We start from the raw sequence: 18,040 nt of genomic DNA, 5'->3' as shown, positions 1-18,040 counted from the left end.
GGAGGGAGCTGCGGCCAGGCGGCCGGCGGGAAAGCGGCCGGCCGCCGCGGTGCCTTTAATGCGCCGGCGCAAAGTCATGTAAGACTCTGTTGCCAGAGTCTTAGTTGCGGCTGCCACGGGCGAGGCGGCCGCAACTGAATTTCGGCGCTGGGGCCCGTCGGCATGGCAACCGGGACGCTGCGCACACCGATGACGTCATCGGTGCCGGCGCAGCGCTACCGGTCTACCGCGGCGGAAGGGCCCCAGGCAATTTCGGCGCCGGCGCCAATTGCAGCGCTAGGCCCTCTAGCGCCGCAAAATCGGCGCTAAGGGCACTGAATTTCTAGGCCATTGTTTCTACTTGTGGGCAAGAGCAAAACTGGAGGCCATCAATATAAGATAGTCACCAAGAAATCCAATAGGGAATTCTTATTTTTCCAGAGAGTGGTGAGAATGTGGAACTCGCTACAACAGGGAGTGGTTGAAGCGATCAGTACAGAGGCATATAAGGGGCGGTTAGATAAGCGTATGAGGGAGAAGGGAATAGAGGGTTATGCGGACAGGGTTAGATGAGGAAAGACGGGAGGAGGCTCGAGTGGAGCATTAACACCGGTATAGACTGGTTGGGCCGAATGGCCTGTTTCTGTGCTGTATATCCTATGTAATCCTATGTAAATATGACGCCAAGATTGTGAACAGTGTGGTTCAGCCTCAGACAGATGTTCGGGAAAGGGATGAAGTCAGCGGTTAGGGAACGGAGTTTGTGGCAGGGACCGAAAACAATGGCTTCGGTCTTCCTAATATTTAATTGGAGAAAATTTCTGCTCATCCAGAGCTGAATGTCGGACAAGCAGTCTACAATTTAGAGACCGTGGAGGGGTCGAGAGGAGTGGTAGTGAGGTAGAGCTGGGTGTCATCGGCGTACATGAGGAAACTGACGCTGTGTTTTTGGATGATGTCGCCAAGGAGCAGCATGTAGATGAGAAATAGGAGGGGTCCAAGGATAGATCCTTGGGGGACACCAGAGGTAACGATGCGGGAGTGGGGAAGAGATGCCATTGCAGATGAGTCTCTGGCTACGATTAGATAGATAAGAATGGAACCAGGCGAGTGCAGTCCCACCCAGCTGGACGATGGTGAAGAGGCGTTGGAGGAGGATGGAGTGGTCAACCATGTCAGAGGCTGCAGGCAGGTCGAGAAGGATGAGGAGGGATAGTTTACCTTTGTCACAGTCACAAAGAATGTCATTTGTGACTTTGATGAGAGCCGTTTCGGTACTGTGGCAAGGGCGGAAACCTGATTGAAGGGATTCAAACGTGGAGTTGCGGGAAAGATGGGCACGAAGGCGACAACACGTTCAAGGACTTGAGAGGAAGGGAGGTTGGAGACAGGGCAGTAGCTTGCAAGAACGGAGGGGTCAAGGGTTGGTTTTTTGAGGGGGAGTGATGACGGCAGATTTGAGGGAAAGGGGGGCAGTACCTGAGGAGAGGGAACCATTAACAAGGTCAGCTAACATGGGAGCCAGAAAAGGAAATTAGGTGGTCAGCAGTTTGGTGGGAATAGGGTCGAGGGAGCAGGAAGTGGGTCTCATGAGGGAGAAGGGAATGGAGGGTTATTATGATAGAGCTAGACAAGGAAGGAAGGGAAGAGGGTCGAGTGGCACATAAATGCTGGCATGGACTGGTTGGGCCGAATGGCCTCTTTCTGTGCTGCATATTCTATGTAACAACAGAAACACACTCTGCCAAAGAGACTAACTGGCCTGGATATGACTGAGATATTAGTGCCCAAACGGTTAGCACATTTGCCTGAGCTACTTTATCTGCTATTTTAGTGATGACGGGACCAGGTTTGAAATAAATCAACCTCTGTACCGAAAGAGCGCAGAGCAGACGCTCAGATGAACGTGTTAAGCATTTGTGTACGACCAGCTCACTCACTTCGAGATCACTGGATGTCACAGGACCAGTTCAAGTCAGCGCAGTTCCCACGGTAACCCATGAAGCCCAGACTATGTTTATGCAGGATCCACGCTGGCACCATCAGCTGGCCTGTGGTTAGCGAAGGCCAGGCATCAGGTGGACAGAGTTACAAAATGGACCTTCAAGTCCCAACCACTGGCCTCAGCTAATTCAAGCAAGTTGACTCGCGGGTTGCTGCCATGGAGACCCATGGACCAAAGACCTGCTGGTGAGCAGGGCATCCAATGGATAGAATCAGTGGGGCGGGGGTGGGGGGCATTTTTAACCGAACCCACCCATTGGCAAACTGAGAGAATGTGGTTTTACACCCCGGCCAATTCTGAATTTATAATGGGGAACAAAGAAATGGCAGACCAATTAAATACATACTTTGGTTCTGTCTTCACAAAGGAGGACACAAATAACCTCCCAGAAATGTCAGGGAACATAGGGTCTGATGAAAGGGAGGAACTGAAAGAGATCAGTATTCGTAGGGAAATGGTGTTAGGGAAATTGATGGGATAGAAGGCCGATAAATCCCCAGGGCTTGATAATCTACATCCTAGGGTACTTAAGGAAGTGGCCCTAGAAATAGTAGATGCATTGCTGATCATCTTCCAACATTCAATGGAATCTGGAACAGTACCCATGGATTGGAGGGTAGCTAATGTTACCCCACTATTCAAAAAAGGTGGTAGAGAGAAAACGGGGAATTACAGACCGGTAAGCCTGACATTGCTAGAACATAAGAACATAAGAAATAGGAGCAGGAGTAGGCCAATCGGCCCCTCGAGCCTGCTCCACCATTCAATAAGATCATGGCTGATCTGATCCTAACCTCAAATCTTCTATCACTCTCCATCCACCCGAACCCATGTGATCTCCCGGGAGAGGCGAAAAACCAGATAAAAGACCCAATGGCCAATTTGGGAGAAAAAAATCTGGGAAATTCCTCTCCGACCCATCTAGGCGATCGAAATTCTTCCAGGGGATCACTCTGTCCCTATATTTTCTACAGTACTTACCTTCTGTAAAGGCGATCTCCACCCCAGCCAGGAACAGGAATAAAACCATCTCCTGAAATCTAACAGAATTAGAACACAGTAGGAGCAGAACCAGGCTACACGGCCCCTGGGCCCACTCCACTACCCACAGGGCCATGACCATTCCGAACCTAGACTCATGTCCAATTTCCTGCCCGCTCCCTGTAACCCTTAATTCCCTTTACTTCTAGGAAACTATCTATTTCTGTTTTTAATTTATTTAATGATGTAGCTTCCACAGCTTTCTGGGGCAACAAATTCCACAAACCTACCACCCTCTGAGTGAAGAAGTTTCTCCTCATCTCAGTTTTGAAAGAGCAGCCCCTTATTTTAAGATTATGCCCCCTAGTTCTAGTTTCACCCTTCATTAGGAACATCCTCACCACATCCACCCGATCAAGCCCCTTCACAATCTTATATGTTTCAATAAGATCGCCTCTCATTCTTCTGAACTCCAATGAGTAGAGTCCCAATCTACTCAACCTCTCCTCATATGACCACCCCCTCATCCCAGAGATTAACCGAGTGAACCTTCTTTGTACTGACTCGAGAGCAAGTATGTCTTTTCTTAAGTATGGGCACCAAAACTGTATGTAGTGGGGAAATTGCTAGAGTCCATTATAAAAGATGTAATAGCAGATCACTTGGAAAATAGTGACAGGATCGGACAAAGTCAACATGGATTTACAAAAGGTAAATCGTGCTTGACTAATCTACTGGAATTTTTTGAGGATGTAACTAGTAAAATAGATAAGGGAGAACCAGTGGATGTGGTGTATTTGGACTTTCAGAAGGCTTTCGATAAGGTCCCACATAAGAGATTAGCGTGTAAAGTTAAGGCACATGGGATTGGGGGCAAGGTATTGACTTGGATAGAGAACTGGTTGGCAGATAGAAAGCAAAGAGTTGGAATAAACGGGTCTTTTACCAAGTGGCAGGCAGTGACTAGTGGGGTACCGCAGGGATCGGTCCTTGGGCCCCAGCTATTCACAATATATATTAATGATCTAGACAAGGGAACTAGATGTAACATCTCCAAATTTGCAGATGACACAAAGCTGGGTGGACGTGTGTGCTGTGAGGAGGATGCCAAAAAACTACAGGATGATTTGGACAGATTAGATGATTGGGCAGAAGCATGGCAGATGCAATATAACATGGATAAATGTGAGGTTATCCACTTTGGTGTCAAAAACAGGAAGGCAGATTATTATCTGAATGGCAATAGATTGGGAGAAGGGGAAGTGCAACGAGACCTGGGTGTCCTTGTGCACCAGTCGCTGAAGGCAAGCATGCAGGTGCAGCAGGCAGTTAAGGCGGCAAATGGTATGTTGGCCTTCATAGCGAGAGGGTTTGAGTACAGGAACAAGGATGTCTTGCTACAGTTGTACAGGGCCTTGGTGAGACCACATCTTGAGTATTGTGTGCAGTTTTGGCCGCCTTATCTGAGGAAGGATATTCTTGCCATGGAAGGAGTTCAGCGAAGATTCACCAGGCTGATACCTGGAATGGCAGGAATGACGTATGAGGAGAGATTGGGTCGATTGGGCTTGTACTCGCTGGAGTTTAGAAGAATGAGAGGGGATCTCATTGAAACTTATAAAATTCTGGCACGACTGGACAGACTAGATGCAGGGAGGATGTTCCTGATGGTTGGGGAGTCCAGAACCAGGGGTCACAGTCTAAGGATAAGCCTTTTAGGACAGAAATGAGGAGGAATTTCTTCACCCAGAGAGTGGTGAACCTGTGGAATTCTCTACCACAGAAGGCAGTTGAGGCCAATTCATTAAATATATTCAAGAAAGGAGTTAGATATATTTCTTAAGGCTAAAGGGATCAAGGGGTATGGGGAGAAAGCAGGGACCGGGTACTGAACTTGGATGATCAGCCATGATCGCATTGAATGGCGGAGCAGGCTCGAGGGGCCGAATGACCTACTCCTGTTCCTATCTTCTATGTTTCTATGAATTGAAATCAATGGAGAGGAAAACCGGCATGCCACCCGATCCAGTGGTGAGTTTGGTTAAAATTACCGCCAACTCCCCACAGCTGAGCTTCAATCTGAAGAAACAACTCTTGCTGATGCGGAGAGTAGAAACATCTCTTTTAAACCTCATCAAACCGCAAAAAGTCCAACCTAATTAGAGTTAAAAAGACTTGCATTTATATCACGCCTTTCACAGCCACCAGACGTCCCAAAGCGCTTCACAGCCAATGAAGTACTTTTTGGAGCGTAGTCACTGTTGTACTGCAGAAAACACAGCAGCCAATTTGTGCACAGCAAGCTCCCACAAACAGCAATGTGATAATGATTCAATAATCTGTTTTTGTTATGTTGATTGAGGGATAAATACTGGCCAGGACACCGGGGAGAACTCCCCCTGCTCTTCTTCGAAATAGTGCCATGGGATCTTTCACGTCCACTTGCGAGCGCAGACAGGGCCTCGGTTTAACATCCCATCCGAAAAGCAGCTCCTCCAACAGGGCAGCACTCCCTCAGCACTGCACTGGAGTGTCAGCCTAGATTTTTGTGCTCAAGTCTCTGGAGTGGGACTTCAACCCACAACCTTCTGACTCCGAGGCGAGAGAGAGTGCTGCCCACTGAGTCACTGGCTGACACTGGGCAAGTGTTGCTAAGTGCTTTACTTTCCCATGAAAATGTTGACCCCTTGGTAGTATACAAATCCACCGTTACCCTCTGGTACCTCACCCAAGTAGGAACTATTCATGACAGTGAGTATTGCAGGCTACATTACTGGGGTGGGGGCAGTCCAAGCCGAGTCTGACTATCTCCACCCAGCGCCCACGCATACAGATCCAGTGGGCAGAAACAATCAAGAGCAACAACCAAGGTCTTTTCCTCTCCCTAATCCAGGAACACCCAGGTCCATTGCACCGCCCTCACTGCGACCCCAAGAGAGATCCTTAATTAAGCACGGACTAGGGAGTGCTCATGCGGTCGACCTAGTCTGTATGGCTCAGCATCACACTGGATAAACATGCTGAACCATTGGGAAAGTTACGTTCGACTCCTTCAGTTGAATTGATGAGGATGGCTTGAATCATCCCATGAAGACTAGTAGAATTAACGCATTGGCATCACTTAACCCAAATGTACTCCATGCTGTATATGCAACTAAACCTCAATGAAAAGGATTACGTCAGTGATCACTGGAGTGGTTGGTTCCGAGCATTGGCCCCTTCCTTCACCAACTTTCTCGTCTCCTGTCTGCTAGTTGCGCCTTTGCTGTCGTACAATTCCACGGCCACAGGCTCTCCTGCATATAACCCCATGGCCATCCTTCATGTGAGAGCACACCCAACAAGTACTGGCCGGCTGGGTCCAATTGCATCCTCAGCCAATCTCCACATTAGACGCAAGGGGTTCCTGGGTCGTGATCAGGAGTAGGAACCCAGGCTGATTTTCCCCATCCTTAACCCAGGGGCCAGTCGAAGAATAAGGATGGCCCACACTGGCTAGGATCAGTAAACACAACAGACCAGGGATTGGATCGGACCCGGCACTTTCTGGGCGGTGTGCCTCGGTGATCTTTAGCAATCAGACCATTGAGGGGGTCTGCTTTATTGTTTTCCATTCACCTACATATCATGATTCCCTTACTAAAGGAAACCAATCAAGTACTGCAAAGCTCTATCAAATGCACCAGAGCGAGTTTAGTCCTTTGGAATCTGCTACATCAGTGAGAGACAGAGGTCATAGAAACTGACAGCACAGAAGGCGGCCATTCGGCCCGTCGTGCCTGTGCTGGCTCGTTGAACGATCAGCCGCACTCAGTCCCACATCCCCGCTTTTTGTCCTTAACCCTGTGAGTTCCTCATCCTCAAGAACCTGTCCAACGGAATCAAGAGATATGCAGATCGGGCAGGGAAGTGGAGTTGAGGTCAAAGATCAGCCACGATCTTATTGAATGGCGGAGCAGGCTCGAGGGGCCGAATGGCCGACTCTGGTTCCTATTTCTTATGTTCTCCCTTTTGAAATTATTCATGGAATCAGCTTCCACCACCTTTTCAGGTAGGGCGTTCCAGATCCCGACAACTCTCGGAGTTAAATTAATTTCTTTTTCTGATAATTAATATGTCAGTTGTGTCTCAGTGGGTAGCAGTCTTGACTTGGACTCAGAAGGTTGTGGGCTCAAGTCCTACTCCAGAGACTTGAGCACAAAATTTAGGCTGACACTGCAGTGCAGTGCTGAGGGAGTGCTGCACTGTCAGAGGTGCCATCTTTCAGATGAGATGCTAAACCAAGTCGGTCTCCTCAGGTGGACGTAAACGATCCCATGGTACTATTTAAAGTAGAACAGGGGAGTTCGTCCAGTGTCCTGGCCAATATTTAAATCTCAACCAACATCAGTAAAAAAAAATTATTTTAAAAATCAGATCTTTTACGTCCACCCAAGAGGGCCTCGGTTTAATGTCTCAACCAAAAGACGGCACCTCCGACAGTGCGGCATTCCCTCAGCACTGCACTGCAGCGTCAGCCTAGATTTCGTGCTCAGGTCTCTGGAGTGGGACCTGAACCCACAACCTTGGCACAACAAGTAGAAGGGCAGATAACGTGAAATCAGCCCAAGTTCCCAGTCCTGATTCCATTCAAGTATTCCTCACTGGAAAGTGTGTGTGGACATGGACTGAGGATAGGATTAGCCTGTGCTAATTGTGTAACCTTAGTGGCACACTATGTTACAGCTTGCCATAAACAGAGGGACAACCACTAAATATAAGAGTATATACAAATTATATGAATGTATATTTATACACTCAGGGATATATCTGTTTATACACTGTATGGATAGATCTGTATTTATGTGTTCAACCATGAATGTTTTTCGATGCTTTGGCAACATAAGATGTACCTTGTCATGCCAATAAAGCGATTTGAATTGAATTGAATTGAATTGAATGCCCTCCGTTTCCTCCCCCACCTCGCGGTCCGCTGGTCAGAGACCAGCCGGCACACCTCTACCTCGGCAGTATCAGGGTCTTCAGAAGAGGAGAGAAAAGGCGAGACAACTAGAAAACATGGACAAGAAGTTTGATCTATAGCAGATGGGTAAGTATTTGGCAACGTGGCACTTCAGCTGTGGTTGTTTTAGTTACACAGCTTCCCCAAAATACTTCTAAACCTCTCCTAATATACAAGTATCTCAGATTTCAGTTATCCTAAGAGTGGTTCACGCATAAACAAGGTCTGGTCTGTGCTTAAAAACATAAAACTTACAAAATATGACTTGGAGTTTGTATTAAGTTAGCGCACAGATTTGTTCTACAGTACAGGAAACTTTCGATTTACCGGCACCCAAGTAACCGGAAATGTCGGTTAACCGGCAAAATTCAGGAGTAGGTTCAGGTAACTTTTATTACTTGCCTTCCTCGATCTGTTGCTGTGAAAGGGTGTGGCTGCAGCTGTTGCTAAGCTACAGAGACGCTTGCAACTTGTGACCATTGTTCTTAAACTGTTGCTAAGCAACAGGGTTTGTTGCTTTATACGGAGCTCTCAGCTCCATATCTTTTACTATAGCTTTCGGTTATCCGGAATTTTTGATGAACCGGCACCACGTCGGTCCTGTCCGTGCCGGATAAAAAAGTTTCCTGTAATTTGTTTAGTCAGTCAATCACTTCAGGTGGAACTTTTCATGCCCTCTGAAGTGGCCAAGCAGGCCGTTCAGTTGTTAAACAATCACTGCTCAGGAGAAAGACCCCCTTCCCACCAGCACCTTCTCAGGCAACTACGGACGGTCAATAAATGCGGCCTTGGCAACTTCACCCATGAACAAATACAAAAGAAGTCTCGTGCTCCGTCAAACACTTTGGAAACCAATCCCAGATTTGGTAGGACGCTGCCCAATAGGCAGTAAGCCTTCCTAGTTGGGAACAACTGATTTTTGTTAAACTTTCACCAGCTTTGCTTCAAGGTTGATGCCCCCAGAACGCTACAGTGCCATTAGGTTCCGTGACGCTGCGCCTTCTTCCTCGGTTTTCAGTTGCAGCTTCATTACTTCTGCTTCTAGCTTGTTTTGCCCCGGGATCAATTTAGCCCTCTTCAAAAGCACTACTGGAACCTTGAACTAGCGTTCCCTCCACATGACAGTACCTGAACACACCCTTTGGTATAGCACTGGCATTCCTTTTCCAATGGGACGTGGCCAATTACAGAACCATTTCTTCAACAACAACTTGCATTTAGATGCGGTCTCCTCTACATTGGGGAGACCAAACAAGGATTGGGCGACCGCTTTGCAGAACACCTCCGTTCAGTCTGGAAGGGTGACCCTGAGCTTCCGGTCGCCTGTCACTTTAATTCTCTGCGTCACTCCCACTCCGATCGCTCTGTCCTCAGCCTCTTACACTGTTCCAATGAAGCTCAAGGAACAGCACCTCATCTTTCGATTAGGCACTTTACAGCCTTCTGGACTCAACATTAAGTTCAACAATTTCAAACTATAACCCCTGCCCCCATTTTTCATGCTGTTGTAGGAATGTCTAGTTCCTATCCAAAAGACTGAGGTCCACTCAGGCGATCAAATAAACGAGGTTTAGTGAAAACTAACAGAGTTTAACGGATAACTACAGGAGAACATCGAATATAGGTCTAGTCAGTTCGGAGGCTCCACGAGGACTGCTTGGGCGGTCCCGTGGCTGACGTCATGACGTCATCACGTTTTTCCCGCCGGTGGGGGATCACGTGATGAACGGCGTGACGTCATCACGTTTACCCGCGCTATTAAAAGTGATCGCGCTCTGTACATGTAAACAGTGAAAACAAAGATACAGACTCAGGCTGTAGCTAACATATTATTAAAGGGAATTATATACAACTGATCGGAGTCCCTTAGTGGCTCCGCCACATGCGCCCCCCCAGAATTGTCTTTAATAGCTAAAGTAAAACGGCGAGGAGGCCTGACAAGCCTGTCAGGTCGACTTCTGTAACCTTGAAGTGGAAGCTGATGGACGGCGGGCGAGCTGGCGGACGGTTGCGTTTGATCTAGCACAGCGACTGTGGGTGGTCGGCCACATTTCGGCGGTTGTGCGATCTCGACTGGGCGGTCAAGGTCCAAGTGAGCCGGCTTCAACCGGTCAACCGAAATGTGGTCCGGTTTACCACCAATATCGACCGAAAAAGTTTTGTCTCCCGGCTCTATCACGCGGAAAGGACCAGTGTAAGGGGGTTTGAGCAGATCCCGATGCGCGTCGTGGCGGATAAACACATAGTCGGCGTTCTTCAGCTCAGCTGGGACGTGGGAGCTCTGCAAGCTGTGATGTGACGTAGGCACTGGAGCGAAACTTCTGGCCGCCTCCTGATGGCTGATGAGCTGCTGGGATGCGGACCATGACTCTGTTGGAGTCGGAAGGAAATCTCCTGGTACACGTAGCGGCTGGCCATATACGAGCTCCGCCGAGGATGATTGAAGATCTTCTTTAGGCGCCGTACGAAGACCCAAAAAGGACCCATGGAAGCCTGACCACCCAGCCCGCGCCTTGAAGGCTGGCTCGCAGTGCGGCTTTGAGCAACCTGTGGAATCGTTCACACAGGCTGTTCGCCTGTGGATGGTAGGCAGTGGTGCGACGTAGCTTGACGCCGAGCCCCTGAGCCACAGCATTCCAGAGCTCAGAAGAAAACTGCGGCCCACGATCAGACGAGATGTCCGCTGGTACCCCGAAACGGGCGACCCAAGAGGAGATGAATGCCCTGGCGATGTCTGTGGAAGTGGTGGATGACAAAGGAACGGCCTCCGGCCATCGAGTGGTGCGGTCCACCATTGTAAGAAGATAAGTAAACCCGTGCGAAGGCGGAAGTGGCCCCACCAGGTCCACATGCACATGACCAAACCTACGTTCCAGAAAAGCGAAAGTGGCCAATGGAGCCTTGACGTGACACTGCACCTTGGCCTTTTGGCAGACCACGCAGCTGTTGGCCCAGTTGCGAATATCCATGTGCATGCCCCGCCACACAAATTTGGACGACATCAGCCATTTCGAGGCCTTCATGCCAGGGTGCGACAACCCGTGTATGGCGTCAAAAACTTTTCGGCGCCAGGCGACCGGCACGATAGGGCAAGGGCGAGGATCTCCTACGGAGACGTCACAGAGTAGCGTAGTGCCCGCGTGGAATTTGACGTCGGCCGCTTGGAGGCTAGAGGGGTTGGTTCTGTAAGATTGGACTTCCGGATCCGAGGCTTGATCCGCAGCCATGAGGGCATAGTCGATGCCGAGCTGGACTACATGAACGGTCGCGCGGGAGAGGCAATCCGCCACCAGGTTGTCTTTACCGGACACATGCTGAATGTCAGTGGTGAATTCTGAGATAAACGTCAACTGACGTTGCTGCCGAGCTGACCACGGTTCGGCGGTCTTGGCCATAGCGAACGTTAGTGGCTTATGGTCCACAAAAGCCGTGAACGGTCGTCCCTCTAGCAAAAACCGGAAATGGCGGATGGCCAGAGAAAGGGCCAGCAACTCCCGGTCGAACGTGCTGTACTTCCGTTCATTTCGCCGTAGTTGACGGCTGAAAAACGCCAGCGGTTGCCACGTCCCATGCACCCACTGTTCCTGCACTGCGCTGATGGCGTAGTCCGACGCGTCGGTGACAAGGGCGATGGTGGCACCTGGCAGCGGGTGCGCCAGCATGGTTGCGTTGGCTAAGGCGCCTTTTGTGTCGACGAATGCCCGGTCCATGTCGACCGTCCAGCTAACCGGATCCTTACCGGACTTGCCCTTGAGGGCCTCGTACAGGGGCTGCATGAGCAGAGCTGCATTAGGGACGAACCGATGATAAAAATTTACCATCCCTAGGAACTCCTCCAGGGCCTTGACGGTCTGCGGGCGCAGGAACGAAGTAACTGCCTCCACCTTTGTTTGCAGGGGAATTGCGCCATCCGATGTGATGCGATGGCCTAAGAAATCAATCTGCTGCAGGCCGAACTGGCACTTGGCCAGGTTGATGATCAAGCCGTGTTGACTGAGGCGTCTAAAGAGGGTGCGCAAATGACAGATGTGCTCCTCTTTATTAGGGCTGGCGATGAGGACGTCGTCGAGGTAGACGAATAGAAACTTGAGGTCCCGAAGCACGGAGTCCATCAAGCGCTGGAAAGCCTGTGCAGCGTTCTTCAATCCAAACGGCATCCGCAGAAATTCAAACAGGCCGAATGGGGTGATGACTGCAGTTTCGGGACGTCTTGCGGGTGTACGGAGACCTGGTGGTAGCCACGGACAAGGTCGACTTTTGAAAAAATGGTATTTCCCGCCAAATGGGCCAAGAAATCCTGAATATGAGGGATCGGGTACCGATCAGGAGTAGTGGCGTCGTTCAGGCGTCGGTAGTCGCCGCAAGGCCGCCATCCGCCGCCGGGTTTCGGAACAATGTGGAGAGGCGAAGACCAGGGACTATTCGACCAGCGAATAATCCCTAGCCGCTCCATCGTGTCGAACTCCGCTTTCGCAGCCGCGAGCTTGCCAGATTCGAGGCGCCGGGCCCGTGCGTAGACCGGGGAGCCAGTGGTGGTGATGTAATGTTCGACACCATGTTTCGTGGCCGTGGAAGAGAAAGTGGGTCTGGTCAGGTCTGGGAAATCTCCGAGGAGGCGAGTGAAGTAATCCGGAGGTGGAAACGCGCAGGAGACAGTGCGCGCCACGGTGTTACCGCGGTGGCACGGGATGGAGTGAAAAGTGGCCGCATTGCTCAACTGGCGGTGCCGTACATCCACCAGGAGGCCGTTGGCGCACAAAAAATCCGCCCCGAGGATGGCTTGAGAGACTTTGGCCGTGATGAAATCCCAGTAAAACCGCTGGCCGCCGAAGCACACCTGGACCCGCCGGCTTCCGAAGGTCCGAATGGCCCCGCCATTAGCCGCCTGGAGGGAGGGGCCATGCCCCCCGCTTGTAGATTGAGATTTGACGCGGGTAGGATGCTACACAGCGCCCCGGTGTTGCAGAGGAAAGGTCGACCAGATAGGGAATCGTTGATGAAGAGGAGTTTTCCCGAATTACCGATTGCCATCGCAGCCGCGGGGCGCTCGTTATAACCGGTCCTCTTTCGACAGGGTGGTTGCTGGGTTGTTTTTTTTTTTTGTTTTTTTTTTGAGCGAAAAGCTGCAGGGAGGGCGGCAGTATCTTGCTTTCGCACCAAAACGGGCGTGGTAGAAGCACAACCCCGCAGGTTGAGGGGCTGGAGCAGCGTCTGTGGGGGATGGGCGCCTCGTGGCAGCGCAGTACTGCTGTGTCACCGCAAAGATCTTGTCCGCATCGGCAGCCAGCTCAGCGCAGTCTGTGACTTCGGACCTGGCTAGGGCAGCCTGAACTTGCTCCGGTAGCTGGCTGAGGAATAGCTCCCTGAAGATGAAGCATTCCGGTTCGGAGCCCAGGAGCATGAGCATTTGGCTCATGAGCTCAGACGGCTTGGAGTCCCCGAGGCCGGGCATATTGAGCAGCCGGCGGGCGCGCTCCGACTTAGTGAGCCCGAAAACCTGTAACAACCGCGCCTTTATCATTTCATACTTGCGATCTTCTGGTGGATTACCAAGCAGGCCGACGATCCGCGAGGCTGTGGCGCTGTCGAGGGCGGAGGCCACGTGATAGTAATGGGTCAGATCCGCAACCACGTTCCTGATTGCGAACTGGGCTTCAGCCTGGATGAACCAAGCGGCTGGCTGTTGCTCCCAGAACTGTGGTAGCTTCAAAGCAACGGCGTTCGATTCCATGTTCAGTGACTTCTGCGAAAACCGTTCGCAAAAGTCGGGGTCACCAATGTAGGAATGTCTAGTTCCTATCCAAAAGACTGAGGTCCACTCAGGCGATCAAATAAACGAGGTTTAGTGAAAACGAACTGAGTTTAACGGATAATTACAGGAGAACATCAAATATAGGTCTAGTTAGCTCGGAGGCTCCACGAGGACTGCTTGGGCGGTCCCGTGGCTGACGTCATCACGTCATCACGTTTTTCCCGCCGGTGGGGGATCACGTCATGAACGGCATGACGTCATGAACGGCATGACGTCATCGCGTTTACCCGCGCTATTAAAGTGATCGCGCTCTGTACATGTAAACAGTGAAAACAAAGATACAGACTCAGGCTATAGCCAACATATTATTAAAGGGAATGATATACAACTGATCGGAGTCCCTTAGTGGCTCCGCCACACTATGATTTTGCCACCCCCTTTGCAACATTTTATCTTTCCTGCCTTACCAAAGCACAGTATGTGTTTTCAATTCCTTCCTCCCCTCCCACCCCAACCTTCCCTCCCTGTCTCTGCACCTGCTTAATATCGGTTACATCTCCAGCTTTTTCCAGTTCTGATGAGGGGTTCCAGACCTGAAGCGTTAACTCTGTTTCTCTCTCCACGGGTGCTGCCTAGCCTGCTGAGTGTTTCCAGCGTTTTCTGTTGTTATTTGCATTTAGATAGCATCTTTAACGAAGTAAAACATCCCAAGGCGCTTCACAATTGAAGAGTTGTTAATATGGGACTACCCCGATGCCCCAATGGATTGATAGACCACGTAGGCGGAGACTGAACTCTACAGATCAGAACGGTCGCTCATCAATCCAAGCTCATTTAGCCCATCCCAACCTGTGGGGATGTGCGGGTGATGCCATCAGTCAGCCCTCCTCAGCACCATCCAGTAAGATGGTTGGATGTGTGCGTGTCAGGTTTAAGTCAAACTCGAGCTCAGCTCCGATGCGCCTTCCCCCCCCCCCCGCCCTTAAAATCAAACCCAAAGCAAAATACTGCAGACGCTGGAAATCTGAAATAAAAAAACAGAAAATGCTGGAAATACTCAGCAGGTCAGGCAGCATCTGTGGAGAGAGAAACAGAGTTAACGTTTCAGGTCGATGACCCTTTGTCAAAGTTCTGATGAAAGGTCATCAACCTGAAGCGTTAACTCTGTTTCTCTCTCCACAGATGCTGCCTGGCCTACTGAGTGTTTCCAGCATTTTCTGTTTTTATTTCAGCTGTAAGTCAGACTGAGCTCTGATGTCCTCTGCCCCTAAGATCAAATTCAGTTGTGGTGTCCTCTGCCCCAAGAAGGGATTCAGCTGATAGCCACCCCCTCCCCACTAGGCTATGATGCCCTCTCCCCAAGGATCAGACTCAGTTGTCATGTTCGTGAATAGCCTGCCAACTTTGGCTATATTGGCAGAATAGGCCGTTGAATAAGGCAACCGAGAGTTGGTTGTGCCCACGATACCTCTCCCTGCCACCTCTCCCTGCCATCTCCTCCAGCCCCACAACCCTCCGAGATCTCTGCGCTCCTCCAATTCTGGTCTCTTGAGCATCCCCGATTTCAATCGCTCCACCACTGGCGGCCGTGCCTTCAGCTACTGAGGGCCCAAGCTCTAGAATTCCCTCCCTAAACCTCTCCGCCTCGCTTTCATCCTTAAAACCTACCTCTCTGACCAAGCATTTGGTCATCTGCCCGAATATCCCCTTCTGTGGCTCAATGTCAAATGTTGTTAGACAATCGCTCCTGTGAAGCACCTTGGGACGTTTTACTATGTTAAAGGTGCTATGTAAATACAAGTTGTTGTTTAGTAACCGACTTTAAGAACATAAGAACATAACAAATAAAAGGAACAGGAGTCGGCCCTTCGAGCCTGCTCCGCCATTCAATAAGATCGTGGCTGATCTTCGACCTCCACTCCACCTTCCCGCACAATCCCCGCATCCCTACATCCCTTGATTCCCTTAATATCCAAAAATCTATCGATCTCTGTCTTGAATTATAAGGAAAACAAAGGTGATGGGGGTGGGGGAAAGTGTACCAAAGCGAAAATAAGCAAACATCATTTATTTTTTTTAAAGACACGAGGAAGCTTACTGTAGACATAGCCCCCCCCCTATAAAATGGGTCAACAATAACAAAAGCATTTGTGTTTAACAAACATGATTTCCAAAAGGTGGAGAAGATGCAGGATTGATGATCAGTTTGGAGGAAGGAAGTGGAAAGCAAGCATCTGGCTTTTAACACGCAACTGCTCCGACTCTCTAACAATTCCCCGGTCAAGACACTTCAGGGGAGGGCACAGCCTGCGCTCCCCACCTGGAATACCATCCTGAAAACACGAAGGAAATGTCCCTTCAACAACAAATGTTGAAAAAAATAAGTTGTTTTACAATGCGACTCTCGCCACTTGATCGAGAACCAAATCTAGAAAGGCACGTTAGATGTGGAGCTTAACACAAAAAAAACACACTGGGAAACAGTCAAACAATCAAACCTTGGGTCACATGCCCTGTTCCTGAAAGAAATAACAATCTGGGAAGGAGCGAGGATTAGGAGAGGGAAAAGGGACAGATTGCAACCACCTGATCCCTTCAACAAAACTTGGCACAACTACAGTTTTCTTAAATACCTTTTGCATTTGTTGGGTGGGGAACAGGGTCCCAGTGACCAAAGAGGCGAGGTCGCCAACTGCGAGAAGAGCGGCCGTGAGTTCACCCCAGCAACTTTCGAAAACTTTCCTGAAAACTATTTCTCTCTACTTTTGGGCCCCCCCTCTGGTTAGTTTCATTGTACAACGTTCTAAGGAAAGTGACCCCCTCCCCAACCAACCGCAGCAACACACACACTCACCGGCTTATCTCTACGAAGTGGCCAGATCCAGAAGTGGAATATTGCACGAGTTTTAAGATTCTTTCTCAAGTATTCTCCCTTCACCTTTTGTCTCCATCGCTAGCTACCTTTCTCTGAGCTGGCGAGGAGGAGGAGGAGAGACACACACGTGATCGCCAGACACTGAACGCCAGCCAAGTTTTCTCTTTCTGGAGAGAGATTTCAACCAGTTCCTTTGAAGATTTCCAAGATTTGTGGCAACTTGGAATCAGTTTTAATTCAGTTTAGTTGTCTGCGGATGGGGCGCACAGCTGTTGTTCAAAGGCGACACCTTTCTCTGTAATATTTGGGAACATTGCGAAAATTGACTTGTGTTGGCCACACAGGGCACGTGTTGAAAAACAGATGCAAATGAGATGTTTCTGCACATCTGCAGAATTCAAAACTGCCAGCCAGCCGTGTGAAATCAATCTGGCCACGTTATTGTAAAGAGAGACTTGCATTTCTATAGCGCCTTTCACGACCACCAGGACGCCCCAAAGTGCTTTACAGCCAATGAAGTACTTTTGAAGTCACAACAGAAAATGCTGGAAAAACTCAGCAGGCCAGGCAACATCCGTGGAGAGAGAAATAGAGTCAACGTTTCAGGTCGAAACCCTTCATCAAGACTGAAGAAGCACAGGAAATGAAACAGATTAAAAGGCCAGTCTGGGGGCTGGGAGAGAACAAAAGAGAAGTGAAGAGACATTAAGAGGTATTCAAAACCAGACGAGATGGTGATAGGACTAGTGGAGACAAAAGACGGCTCTCGATTAGGTGTGAAATGCGCTGGCAGAATGAGAGACAGCTGCCATGTGGGAGAGAAAAAGGGGGGAGGGCCAAAACAAAGGTGTGGATAAAAAATATAAGTAAAAATGTAATGGGGGCCGAGGTTATGATCTGAAATTGTTGAACTCGATATTGAGTCCAGAAGGCTGTAAAGTGCCTAATCGGAAGACGAGGTGTTCCTCGAGTACTTTTGAAGTGTAGTCACTGTTGTAATGTAGGAAACGCGGCAACCAATTTGCGCACAGCAAGCTCCCACAAACAGCAATGTGATAATGACCAGATAATCTGTTTTTTAGTGTTGTTGGTTGAGGGATAAATATTGTCCAGGACACCGGGGATAACCCTCCTGCTCTTCTATGAAGTAGTCCCATGGGCTGTTTTACATCCACCCTTGGGAGGGCAGACGGGGGTCTCAGTTTAACATTTCATTTGCAAGACGGCACCTCCGACTGTGCAGCACTCCCTCAGCACTGCACTGGAGTGTCAGCCTAGATTTTTGTGCTCAAGTCTCTGGAGTGCGACTTTGAACCCACGACCTTCTGACTCAGAGGCGAGAGTGAGCCACGACTGACACCTTTGGGGTTGGGGGGAAATCCCAACTGAGTCCGACCCTCCATCCATTGCACACGATGACACAGGCTGAGCTGTTCTGGATGATGT

The 18,040-nt window shown here is 49.7% G+C and overlaps 1 protein-coding gene across 2 annotated transcripts in view; it reads right to left on the bottom strand.

The window, feature by feature from the left end:
• LOC147097976 (fibroblast growth factor receptor 1-like) overlaps positions 1 to 16,841 on the bottom strand; it is a 268,534-nt gene extending 251,693 nt beyond the window's left edge. For both annotated transcript variants that reach the window (XM_085971154.1, XM_085971157.1), the window contains exon 1: positions 16,574 to 16,841. The gene's annotated coding sequence lies outside the window, so the exon portion shown is untranslated. The remainder of the gene's footprint in view (positions 1 to 16,573) is intronic.
• Between the last annotated feature and the right edge of the window lie 1,199 nt (positions 16,842 to 18,040).

The sequence above is a fragment of the Somniosus microcephalus genome, chromosome 30 (genome assembly GCF_052327205.1).
Source record: "Somniosus microcephalus isolate GS21.2 chromosome 30, FLI_Smic_1.0, whole genome shotgun sequence".
Lineage (NCBI taxonomy): Eukaryota > Metazoa > Chordata > Chondrichthyes > Squaliformes > Somniosidae > Somniosus > Somniosus microcephalus.
The sequence above is the reverse complement of the archived record's forward strand: the minus strand, read 5'-3'. Positions and strand labels throughout refer to the sequence as shown.